Source organism: Molothrus ater, chromosome 1 (genome assembly GCF_012460135.2).
Source record: "Molothrus ater isolate BHLD 08-10-18 breed brown headed cowbird chromosome 1, BPBGC_Mater_1.1, whole genome shotgun sequence".
Taxonomy (NCBI): Eukaryota; Metazoa; Chordata; class Aves; order Passeriformes; family Icteridae; genus Molothrus; species Molothrus ater.
This window is the reverse complement of record NC_050478.2, coordinates 93,685,212-93,697,994: the sequence shown is the minus strand read 5'-3', so window position 1 is coordinate 93,697,994 and position 12,783 is coordinate 93,685,212.

Sequence of the window (12,783 nt, the reverse complement as noted above, 5' to 3'; positions counted from 1 at the left end):
TGACGTTAACAAACACAATTGCAGCTAAAACACTCTTATTATAGTGTGGGGCGTTGGTTGTTTTTTATTTCCATTTGGCTACATCAGATTCTCATGCTGTGTTGTTGCAGCTCATGGCAATCTTTGAAGAATCTGTACTACCTATTTTTTAATGAAAATTCCTACCTCCTGCTGGTTTGACACAAAGCAAGGGCCCCAATACAATCTAATTTGCAGACAAATGGGGAAAAATACGTGTCTTTGCAATGACCAAACATGCTTAGTTCATAACTAACTGGCTCCTGGTTTTCCCATCAAATGGGAAAGAAATGATATAAATTGCTGTTTTCAAACCTTATGCATGTCTTCAAAAACTGGCAATATGTGTAAGAAATATTACATTTCTAAAATTAAGATTGCTTTGTTGAAACTAAATGGCAACAATTAAAGGTGATCCTCTTGCTGATCCTGAAGGCCAAACAAGCTGAGCACAGTCTCTGCTGCCTCACCAAATTTTGTGCTTTGCTCTGCTTGTGCTGAGTGCTGGGAGTGGCACTGAAAATGGTCCCATTTTTTCAGTGGAAAGCATCTTTTGAGTGGGGAGGGAAAAAAGTGCTTTCAATGGGTGTTCCACTTGCAAAGAACAGCTTGCTGAATGTCATCTTGCACTTACAATCACTGAAGCTGCCTGTTCAAAGCAGAATGTGTCTGCTATCCTTAACTCCAAATCTGGGCCGATGCAATCAGTCCCTTTCCCTTAACTTAATGGGCAGATCTACATCGACTTTAATGTCAGCTTAATCAGACTCTAAGCTCTTCAGGGAGAGGAATTGAATTTCCTGTGATATGTGGAATCTAGCTCGCTGTCAGAGATGTAATTCAGGGTGATAAAAGATAACACCATCACCCCCCGGAATTCATTTTATTAAGTAGAGAAGAGAGTATTTTAATTATAATTTCTGTCATAAGGCCACAGTTTAAGTGGAACATTTAGGTTAAAATAAAATATCTCAAGCATAAACTGGTATTTATGGATACTCCACAAGTCTGTCACTCAGCACTGCATATAAATGCAGTTGTTTCTTCAGTAATAGGTTGTTACTTATTAATTTTACATTCTCTGTTATTTCCTTTGCAAATGAATGTATATAGAAGAAAATCATTCTTGTGTTGTCAATTTCTCTGTCTCTGTATCCATGTCTTGAATATTACATCATAAAGCAAATAAATTATTCTGCTTTATCTAGTAATATTGAGACTAGTGACACAGTGCACCATTATTACATAGTTGTATTAGGAACAAATCTCACTTTAAGGTTAAATCTTGCAAATTCTTGATGTGGCATGAAGTTATTTTGTTTTTTTTTACAAGTACTACTTTTAAAAAACAGTGACATTAGTTACCAAGTTTTTCTTACTGTATGAAGGGTCAGAGTGGGTGAATTTGCCTTTTATACAATGACCTGTTTTATCAGGAGCCTTTAACACATGTGGATGTACTGCTCAAGGGAGGTGCTGTGCTGTAAGGTCTCTAAAAGTGTCATTGTCTGTAGGCATGATTAAAAAAATATCTAATATAGATGTGCTGCCACCTGTCTTTTTTCCAAAGAAACTGTCACAGCCATTCCATTTTCAGGCTGAGAGTTAAGTTCCCAGCTGTTGTCACCCAATTCAGTGTTGAGCTTCTGCTTACACTGACAATTCACTTTACGGTTGTCAGAAAAGCCTTCAGATTGAACTACTGAGAAAAAATAGTGGATGTTACACTTCTCTGGGGCAAGCAGGCTTTGATTTATCATAGGATCATAGAATCATAGAATGGTTTAGGTTGGAAAGGACTTAGAGATGATCTATTTATTCTGTTTTTTTTTTTTATTTGACAAAATATGTAATTTGTCTTTTGCTCTTGAAATATTAGTCTCAGTGAGGAAAAACTCCAGCTATTTTCCTTCATTTTTCCTACTATTATTCAAAGATGAAAAGGCTGTAATAGTGAAATAAATGCAAACAATTTGGGAAAGGAAAATGTAATAATCATGACAGCTGATATAAAGTTGATGCTATTGGCACCTGATGAGCCCATTAGCTATATTGATGCAGAAGATCAGTTTTGTCTATTATAAAACTGTTTCCTCCCCCCTCCAGATTAATGAAATTGCTAAATTTGATCTCTGTGCAGAATAAGATAAAAAGATAGCAGTAGAATAGTGTAAATACTGCCAATGCTTCCTAAATGCATTCAATCAAGCTTAAAAACTCCCAACACATCAACTTTTCCATATTCCTCTACTGTGAAGACAAAGAAATTATTGGTTGAAGCTTCCCATCAAGCGTTTGGGAAAAGTATCCCAAGGAGCCAAGAAGCCTGAAGTGAAACTATTCACTTTTGAGGTATCACATTTGTTAGATGGAGACCTTTCAGAGTCCTAAAAACAATGAAGAGGGCTCTTTAAGCCTTGTCATAGTCCTGACACAGAGTTCAATTAACAAACCCAGTCACTGGTCACACCTCTCTCTTCATTACTGGAAAGGATCATGCATATACAGTAAATTGCTCAGCAGTGACGGATAAAATCCATATTTTCATTCAGCCACTGTCAGGAGCTTAATTCTTCTAGGAATTATGCTTCAAGTAGAGGACTTACATTCCCAGACAAGCTAATATTATCTACAAGACAAAATCTTCTGGAACTCTCTAACTCTTTCAGGACTGAAGCAGCCATAGGGATTTTAATTTTTGGAGGATGGAAAAAAGGCCCACAGCCTGGAATGTAGATCTACAAGATTTCTGCCCATCTTTACTCATAAGAGACACTCAAGCACATGCTTGCAGCAACTCCAGTGGGATTCAGTCATGTGTTTTAAGCTGAATATCAGTGGTGTTTTGAATCAAGGTCAATAAGCACATATACTCAGTGATCACACAGTGACTTCTCCTAGTTTGACCAAAAGCTTCAATTTTGAGATGCTACTGACTAGGTAGAAAAATGCCTTTTCAGTTATTTCTCTTTAAAAAATTACATTTACAACTTTATTGTCCTAAGACCATCAACATATCAAATTGAATGCTTTGGAGTGGGAGGTTGGAGATCAGTCACCAAAATTCACTGTCAGCCCAGGCAGCACTCAGCCAATAATGAGAGGCAGACAAGCACCTAAGTGTAATTATCTCGGTTACAGCTTCAAAGTACAGATTGGTATAGAATAAAAGTGCAATGAAACCTACATTCCACACTGAAACATGGGAAGCAGTCATTAAAGAGGGGAACAGAAGACTTTTACTCACCGAAGTAAAGTTTTCTCTACTAGTTAGTTATATATAGACCTTGGCCAAAGGGTTGCTGCAAGCAATATATACATATTGAATGAGGGCAAACAATCCTGGTTTTCATTAAGAAGAATGGGCTGATTATTTCCTGTATAAGCTCATGTGGGTTAACATGAGTTTTGGAGCAAAAGAATAAGTTCGTGTGGATGTCCTTGAAGGGCTGAAGGGAAGGAGAGCTAGTATTCCAACAAAGGATGAGAAGGGGACAAGCAGAGATCTAAGCATAGCTGAAGATGCACTGTGAAGTACTTCCCCATAGGAAGCTAAAAACAGCTTAGTGATGGGCAAGATTTTAGCTGGAGGTTGCTGAGCAGATGCAGTATGAGACAGGAGGGAAAGAACCAAGCCACAAATAAAAAACAGACATAGTATTTGCATTAATAAGGGTGAAAGGTTTTTCTTACATAACCTTGCCCAAGGTACACTGGCAAGGCTCCCTTTCACCTCTGCATGTATATCTCTTTTTTGCTAATGAGTTGTAACTGTGCTGCTTTGGGATGTTGTGAATGAATGCCTGTATTTGCACTCTACTGTAACTGAGGTTGAATCGGATTCACTTTAACTGGAACAGCATGACATTGGTAACCTAAAAAAAAATCCATGTACTGGGTTACTTCAATCAATCCCTGCTTCCTTAGTACATCTTCCTGTACTCGGAGGGTGACAGAACAGACGACATTTCAGTAACATCAGTCAGATGGAGAGTTTGCACCCCAGACATCAGGAGAAAGTCGTGGTTAAATGTGAAGGCTTGCAGGGAAAATGTCAGTGTCATTATTGGTTTCCACTGCATTAAAGGCTGAAAGAATCTTTTAGGAAATAGAACAAAGCCACATGCTCTACAAGCTGCTCTGCAACTATGGAGTGAAAACTATATAGGAGATGAGGCATACATATTTAATGAATCAGTAAAACTACAATATGACCTTCCAATGCAGCAAGCTCTTTCCAAAAGCTTTGCAATGCATCGCTCTTAAAGCCCCCAGGGGTTTTCTCCTTTTTGAACAGTGGAATGACATGAATTTCAAAAGCAGGAGATTATGTAAAAGGAAGAGAGAAGACATTTCATTCAAAACTAAAATGGGAAAATCAATGTATTTAGCTGACATTTGGACTTCACCTTTATCTGTAGTATGTGAGTCCATAATCTGGAATTGCTCTTCCATCCTCTTACTCTGCCTTTACTTCTGTACCTCCCTGAAAGTGTAGTCTTTAGTGTAGATCTCTGATGCTCAGAAACACAAAGAAAAGGCTTTTTATTAAACACTTCTGTGTTCTGCAATAATTTATAAAACAAACCAATATATTGTTTATTAAAATTTTAATTATTATTACAATATTTCTTGCATGATGCTGCCAAGATTGTATTTGCCAATTATAGCAGCAGAGTTGAAAAACACACTGAGGGTCATCATTCAGAAGACAAACTAGCCAAATCAAGGAATAAATGGATGCAAAGAGAGATGAAATTGTTGGCTTAAATACGCAGTTTACTTGTGGCAGTGGCTGTAGAAAATGTGGCTCTTCCTGAAAAAAAAAATCAGACCTAACAATCTATCAAGTTTTGTAAAAGTTTGGTCACAAATCTGAAATCTGCAGTAAATCTCAGCCAAATTTCACAAAACAAAGTCCCACACAAATGTTGTCTGGGGAAAAACTAAAACCATGAAACAGCCCACATTCATCTGTTTTATTTGTTTTGTTAAACTGCTGCTTTGTTCCTCACTAGTTCCCTTCAGCCTAGTGATATCAGTCCCCAGATCTTGAAATCTGTAAAATATACAGAAATGAGCTTACAGACAAAATCATCTGTGAATCAGATGACCCTCTATAAGGAGATTGTCCCTGAGGGACATAGTCTGTGGTGAAGAGAAAGCATCATGTGTTACATAATCCCTAAGTGTTAGCTGATGCCTCAAGTCATGAGTAAGGCACTGTGGCAGACTCTGGATAAAATGTGCTAAGAAACATGAACAACTCTGTGTGGGTAGGGAACATTAAACACTCTTGATAAAATATAGAAATTACAGAAATATTGATAGATATAGAAATATAGAAATACAGAAAAATTAACCGAGACAATTCCTAGATCTATCCTGTACCTTCTGAAGATACATCACCTGAAACACCAGATCCTGGGGCCAAAATCCCTACATGTTCTAGCATATGAACAAAACAGATCATTAAATTCAACAACGTTTCAAAAAAATTGTTTCCCCACTTAATTTTGAGTGCTATGCAATAAGGATAGGGCCAAGATAGACTTCACCAAGAAGCAGTCAAAACCCAGCATATTTGTCTTGGTACAGACAAATATGTGGCTTGTACATCTATAAAGATTGAGGAGTAAAAGCCTTGGGCCTGCCACCAACAGAGAATAGCTCTCTCCATTCCTTACACTTTATGAGCTGGAAAATACAGTATAAACCACTCCTGCCTACTTATTTTGTGAGAAACTCTAGTCTCCCAGTGGAGAGTGGTAATTGGGAAATGTGGTCCAATTTCTTTTTTAAAACCCCAATATTACTATTAGAAAAGTGGGTGGAAAGGTAAAGAAATAAATTAAAAACAAGATCTGTCACAGGTTTTCATTTAAAAAAAAATAAAATTACCCAACAGAAATTGTACACTCTTTACTGTCTGGCATACAGTATCTGGTTTTAGTCTTCAAAGCAGATCAACAGGAAAATAATTTTGATTTTTTAAACATTTTTTTCTGCTAGGTGGATATGCATAATCTAAATTATTTTCTTTCTAAAGTTAAAATACTGCTATTGCTTGATCTGGTGACATCCAACTGTGACAGGTTACAAAACCTCTAGCCAAACCAATCTAGTCAAACCTATCTAGCAAAACAAATCTCCTGACATGATCTGGGAACAAACTGGGGCTCTGAGACTTTCACTTTAGGAAATTTTTCCAATATGCTGTTTTGAAGCATGTGATGACCACACTGAGAATCACCATCCGCTTTGGTAACTTTGGAATTCCTCTTAGATGAGTGGTAACAAGTTCAGCTTTCTCTACTCTTGGTGAAACACAAGAACACACCTTAGCTAACAGTGTTAGTATTGGTATTACAAAAAGTTACCTCAGTAATAATCCAAAATCAGTGCAAGATATAATGAGCACAGAACTGGCAGAGTGAGGAATGCTTGCCTTGTCTGATCTGCACTTCAGTGCTGTTGCCTGTAACACAGTGGGACTGCTACATAAGCAAGCTGGGATGAAGAAAAGTTACGTGTTGGCCAAATCTCTTCTTCCTGTGGAAATTCACCTGTTTTAACACATTCCTTTCACTCTAGTGCAGGGTTCTGCCAGAAAGGGGTCCTTCTGCAATGTTAAAAGAGAGAATACCATTCCACCACAGGTGCCACCTTTCTGTGCTCTGCAACTGACAGATGGCTGTGCGCTCTCCCATCTGGTCACTGGGGAGTCACCTGTAGTTGAACATCTCCAGCAATGCAAGTAATTTCTTGGTCTTATATACACCTACAGCGTTTTCTTCCTGGTGCAGAACAAGCTGGAACAACATATTTGTTTTTAACACCCATGTCATGGGCCAGTGCCATTACATGCCATTACCTTGGCCATTCCTGTCTAGCCCAGGAAAAATAGAATGAGAAGTCAAGCTGCTCTTGCTGAGCAGAGGGATGGACGTGTGTTTTTTGAGGCTCTTGGTCCAGCTCAGACAGAGAAAATGGGTCAGTGTGAAACCTGGTGTCCCATCTGAAATATATTCACAGTACTTTAGATTATTTGCGTTCATTTTCTACACCAAGGACCTTACTTGCTTGTGATACTCTGAAATGTTGAATGGGAAGGGTGGAGAGAAAATACTGACTGTAACACACAGTAGGTGAAGAAAGGACCCTGTAAATAACTACACCAGCGTACAAAACATTCTTCCTCTCTTGCTCCAAACAAGAAAAGCAAAATCCGTTCCAAATGCAATGAATTAAATAGTGTTAAAGGGAACACCACCCAGGCTTGTCAGCTATCCTTTCCTTGGATACAAGAGTGATATTCACCAGAGGACATTTTATTCTGTCTCTAATGTTTATTCCTTAACCAAGCGTACTCATTAATTACATGTGTCCCAGAATTCTTGCTGGGGTTTGCAGTCACTCAGAGATTAACAATATGAGAACAGAATTGGAATAACTGTGTCATAAGCAACTCTTGGCAAAGTACATTTAAAATTATGGGGTCTAAGCAATTATTTCTTTTCCAATGAGAATCATTAAACATGAGATTGAATTTTAGTAACAGGCATAGCAGACTGTGAATTGTTTCAAAGCATAACCAGCAATTTGAGCAGTTATTCTCTAAGGTGAAAAAATTGTATGGGGACAAATCTCAAAAAATGTTCAGCTGAGTGTTTTGCAAACAAGTCTACAGGTGAAAATGATAAAAGTTCTTGTCTTGTGATTAGCAATTAAAATACATTGAAATTTTATATATATTAAAATTGTGGCACTTTGCCATATGAAATGCTGGTGTTCATCAAAGGTTAGTCTTGAAACTGGAGGTCTTCTCCAACTTTAATTCTATGATTCTAAAGTGTACCTAATGAAAATGAACCAAGTGAATGTATGGAAAAATATAATGCTTTCACCTGGAAGAACTTATGATCTGAAGATATCATAGAAAGGCAAGAACTGGATGATAAAAGTGAACAAACAAAACCAAGTGAAAGACAACTGTATTTATCATGTTCTGTGGACTACAGTCATTCATGATCAAGCCAAAAAGGTAAACCCTGTGCATTAAAATAGTATTTAACAATTATAGAAAAATGGAAATAGGAAGCTTGGGGAAGAGTGAGCAGCCAGTGGCATTTAAAAGTCAAATGAATGAATGTCTGAATACAATAAAGTCTCTAGCCAGCTTCTAATTCCCTTGCTGGTTCCTTTAGCTTACAGCTTTAATTTGACACCCTCAAAGTGATATAATGTAAAATAAATACTAGTAAATAAGCTTAGGATTTCAGAATATGTTGAATCAATTACCATCACTTCTATTTTATTCTATTTTCTATTACCCTTCTCCAAATATTTTAGTGGGAGATGCAAACATTTTTGAAATACAATACAAACCTTTACAAATAGGAGGGATAGCTCATTTTGATGGAAGTCTTATTGAGACACTGATAATTACCTGACATTTAGAGCACCAGGCTCTAAATATAGTAGTTTATAATAGCCACATGAGTTTTTGTTTCCTTGCTGCCCATGTAAACACTTTGCTAAGAACAAAATACAAGCACAATCCTCCATACACCCAATATTTATAATCTCTGAGGAAGTTTCACAGTTCAAAAAGCAACATCTTTGTTCATACAAGATTTTAAAGTTTTGAAAATGAGCAACTAAAAAGTTTTTGTCTAGCATGAGAGTTATAAAATTACCTTTTCTATTTACTCACCAAGACAAGGAGCATTCATAAGACTCATCATAATTTGATGAGTCTTTCCTGATCCAAGCTGGTAACTATAAAGTGAATACATCTATTTTTGTCTACAGTACTACAAGAATAAGGGGCATGATTCTGTCTCGATTTCACCTTAGATTTTGCACTGAGTTAGCTAAAGCCATGACAACGATACACAGTGGTGAAGAGACACAAGTTGTGTTTCTCAGAGGAATAGAAACTATCAGCATTGATATTTAACAATGGGAAATCCTACTTAAATTTGTCAATATGAACAATCTTCTAATGGAACAAATTCTGACTGCATCTAGAAGTGTGATGAGAAATTGCAGCTAGACCACAGCCTGAAATCAGATCCAGAGGTCTTGGCTGTCATTTTCTAGTGCATTAATTAGAATGTTAATCTTTCCTTCTGAACCCTTAATGAGGCCCAGCTTCCTCTGCCCACACAAAGGGAGAATCTTTAATATGACTGAATCGTTAACAGAAGTGTGAGTCAGTACATTCATTATCCTTAATGTCAGTCCTCCCAGAGCAGGAAACTAAGAGAGCCATAGCAAAAAGGAGGAACTTCTGGAGAGAAGAGCCTGGAGACCTGCTGGCCTTTTCCCCAACAGCTGATTTAGGAATGAATTATAAAGACAATACCATTTTATACAATAATCTTTAGCACCCATTTTGTGTCAGAGTTACATCTTAGGGGGACTGGAGGTTTTCTCCTAGGCATCTGTGCTCCATTAGTAGATGTAACTCCAAATGGTTCAGGTAATTCTGGTAAAAGGTTGAGAAAGCAAACTCTGAGCAGAAAGAAAAAGTGGAAATTCACAAGTCCCTGTGGTTTGTCATGGCAGTAAATGTATTTCATATAATCCTGACCCTTTCAAGATTAAAAGTGATGGGCAATATTCTTTTGCTACCACAGAATTTCAGTTTTAAATGTCTGCAATGGCAAATTGCATAAAAAGGATTAGTTTACATTGCTACTAATCACTGCTGTTTTATTAAGCTCTGAGGTCTCCTACCACTCTCTGCACTGCCCTAAATAATCATCTCTGTGCCACCTAGTGCCTTTCCTGGATATGGTCTTCCATCTGACAGCCACTGAACCCTTTCTCCACTTATTTAAGCAGTTCTGTGGTATCTTGTGGCACTTGATGAGAAATGTGTCACACATCAGTTCTACAAACATTTAAATGCTGTTATGCTCTTACTCTCCTGAAAGGTGTACCTGAACATAATGCTGGTGTAGGTACTGTCCTTCCTGAATAAAAGGAAACTGGCAGCTTATACAGGTATTGTTAAACTCTCTTCCTCCTAAATTCTCCATCTTGCACTGATGCTCATGCACTTAATAACATTAAACCAGCAGAATATTTAAATACATGTTAGATCATGATCTTTTGCAGATGTGGCATACATTTGTTGAAAGCTAGACAATTATTTATCAGCTTTAAACAATTTCAACTGATTATTTATGCAACTCTACACTTTGTCCTTTATTTTTGTATTGAATGAGTCTACTTAATTTATAGTAACTAGACGCCATAGAAATGAGAGGAATTTTGCCTACAATCAGATGACTTACATTTATGATGTTGTCAGGTTGGCTGTCAAAGATTTTTTTGTTTTGATCTATGTGAGGCTCAGAAAAGTTATTGCTATTGCATCTGAGTGCTAAATTATATTATTAAAATTTAAAGTGGGCAATGACTTGAAACCAAGTATAAATTAGGAAGAAATTACTGAATTTCTCAGGATATAAACAATTTTACAAAATTGTTCTACATTGATTTGATTTACATAAAGAATTCAGCTAACAATTCAATCCTGAGAGCAATACTCACAGCCATTTCTGAATTTGAAGAGAAAAGAAAAATTCAGAATCTTGTCACTACAGATAACAGTTTATTTTATATATAATTTTTCATGTCTAAAGGTAGTAACCTTTAACCTAACACTTCATACTGCATTTTAGTTACAAGTTCGTCTATTTTATTGCAGACATGCAATTAACTGGCCAGGAATTTATGCAGTATTTTAGCACAGAATTTGAAGGGGAAAAAAAGGCACTTTTAGAATGAAAAACATCTAAATGCTAAAATGCTAGTAGATACTAGTACAGTAAAAAATTTTAATGGCCTTTTAATTTTCATTCTTTTGTTTTTGTTATTTGTGGAGTTTTGGCACTTTTGAGTATATTTTATACAGTGAAAACCAGAGTTCTGATGTTGCAAATCACTTGCTGAAGGCCCATTGTATTTTTATTACAATATCTAAATATAAAAGGAATTTGGAAATAGTTGTTCTCATCTATATCTTCAGCAGTTGCTGTGCTGAAGTGCAGGTGACAGCATGGGATAGAGAAGCACAGTCTGAAGAAACGTTGACAGAAACATGGAAAAGATTAAAAAAGTGGAAATAATTATATAAAGCTGCAAAGTATTTACATTTTACTGTAGCATTTATGAGGCTTTCTCCATATTTTCTGTCATTATTTTATGACTGCTAGTTAAGGAAATATGAGCTCTCCTGATTGCTGTTTACCACATTACAAAAACTTCGCTATTCCTTGAATGCATAATACTTGCAAACCAACTGCAGACAGGAAACATAGTTGAGAAATGCAAACATAAGGGCCATCACTGTCCAACCACATTACTGAATGACATTTTCCAGTGGTCCCCCTGCCTCCTTCAGCACATAGCTGAGTAGTGCTCTGCAGATAGACAGCAATTCAGTATTTTGGTGATCTTTTCCCCAAAATGTTCAGGTAATGCATTATTATGCCTTATACACTAAACTACAAAAATACCATTCTAAAGACAGAACATTTTATTTTCTCATGTTATTTTATGCTCTTTGTAAAAACAGCACTAGGATGTTTCACAGCTCACTTAATATGTGGAGAGAATACAGTCAGAAACTGAAGACAAATGTTTCTATTCATTTATGTACCCAACCTGAATTGTGTATAGCTTGTTTTCAAAGTATTTAATCAATTCTGGAATGTCACATTTTGAATGCAAAAAAGCCAGGGTCTCTTTGGCTTAGCTTGTGCTTGTAGAACAGCAGAAGTGAATTCAACTCAGCCCATAGCATTTAACCATCTCACTTAGCGAAACCACGCTTCAGTGAACAAACACAGTGTGATTATATAAACTATCATACCATGTAACTAGCACACTGTGTGCCCACAAGAAAAGCAGTCAAGATTGGTACAGTCTTCTACCAAAATTGCAAGAATGACAGTGACAGCTGCAAGAGCTTTTCATGGCCACAGGTATTTGCTTCCTGCAAAAACTCTGAGGTCGCTACTGCTTTTTCTGTCACTCAACCCACAGAGTAAAGTGCAGTGCCTTCACAGTGTTGTACTTCAGGGCAAATAGGATTGGACATTATTGTCACAGAGCTTTTTTTTTTCTGGCTTTATTTGTTAACATTAGCAAGAAAACTCCACATTTTCATTTTTCCAGTCTCTGCACAACTAATCTTACTCAAGCCCTCCGAAAAAAAACTGTTACAAAAACAAGGAATGGAAATTTCTAGCCGGAATGACTTGCTTTACTAAAAGTGATAAAGAATTACAGTAAACATTGTAGAAAAGTCTAAAAGGACAAGTTTCAGGCCTTTTCCACTTGCATTTTAGAAACTTCCATTGCCATTTGATTATTAGCATGCACGTGTGCTGCCAGAGCACAAAGGACGATGGACTCAGAATTTTCCTTCTCATTTTTCTCACATAAACTTACTAAGTTTTAAGATGCAAAGATACAATTTGTTTCCATACTTGGTTTTACTGCATTAAGCAGCTCTCTTGTACAGCACTTAAATTTAAGCAAACAGTTCTTCTGCAAGACAGTCAGTTAGATATTTGATTCTGCCCTCATAGCAACTTATTATTGGGAATTGGTGTCTATATGGATCTTATAATGTGACAAAAGGAGTTGTCAACCAGATGCACTCTACAATACAAAATTTGAAACACTTTTGGGACTTTAAATATAACACAATGCAAAATGTAACAAATGTAATTCACTTCATTA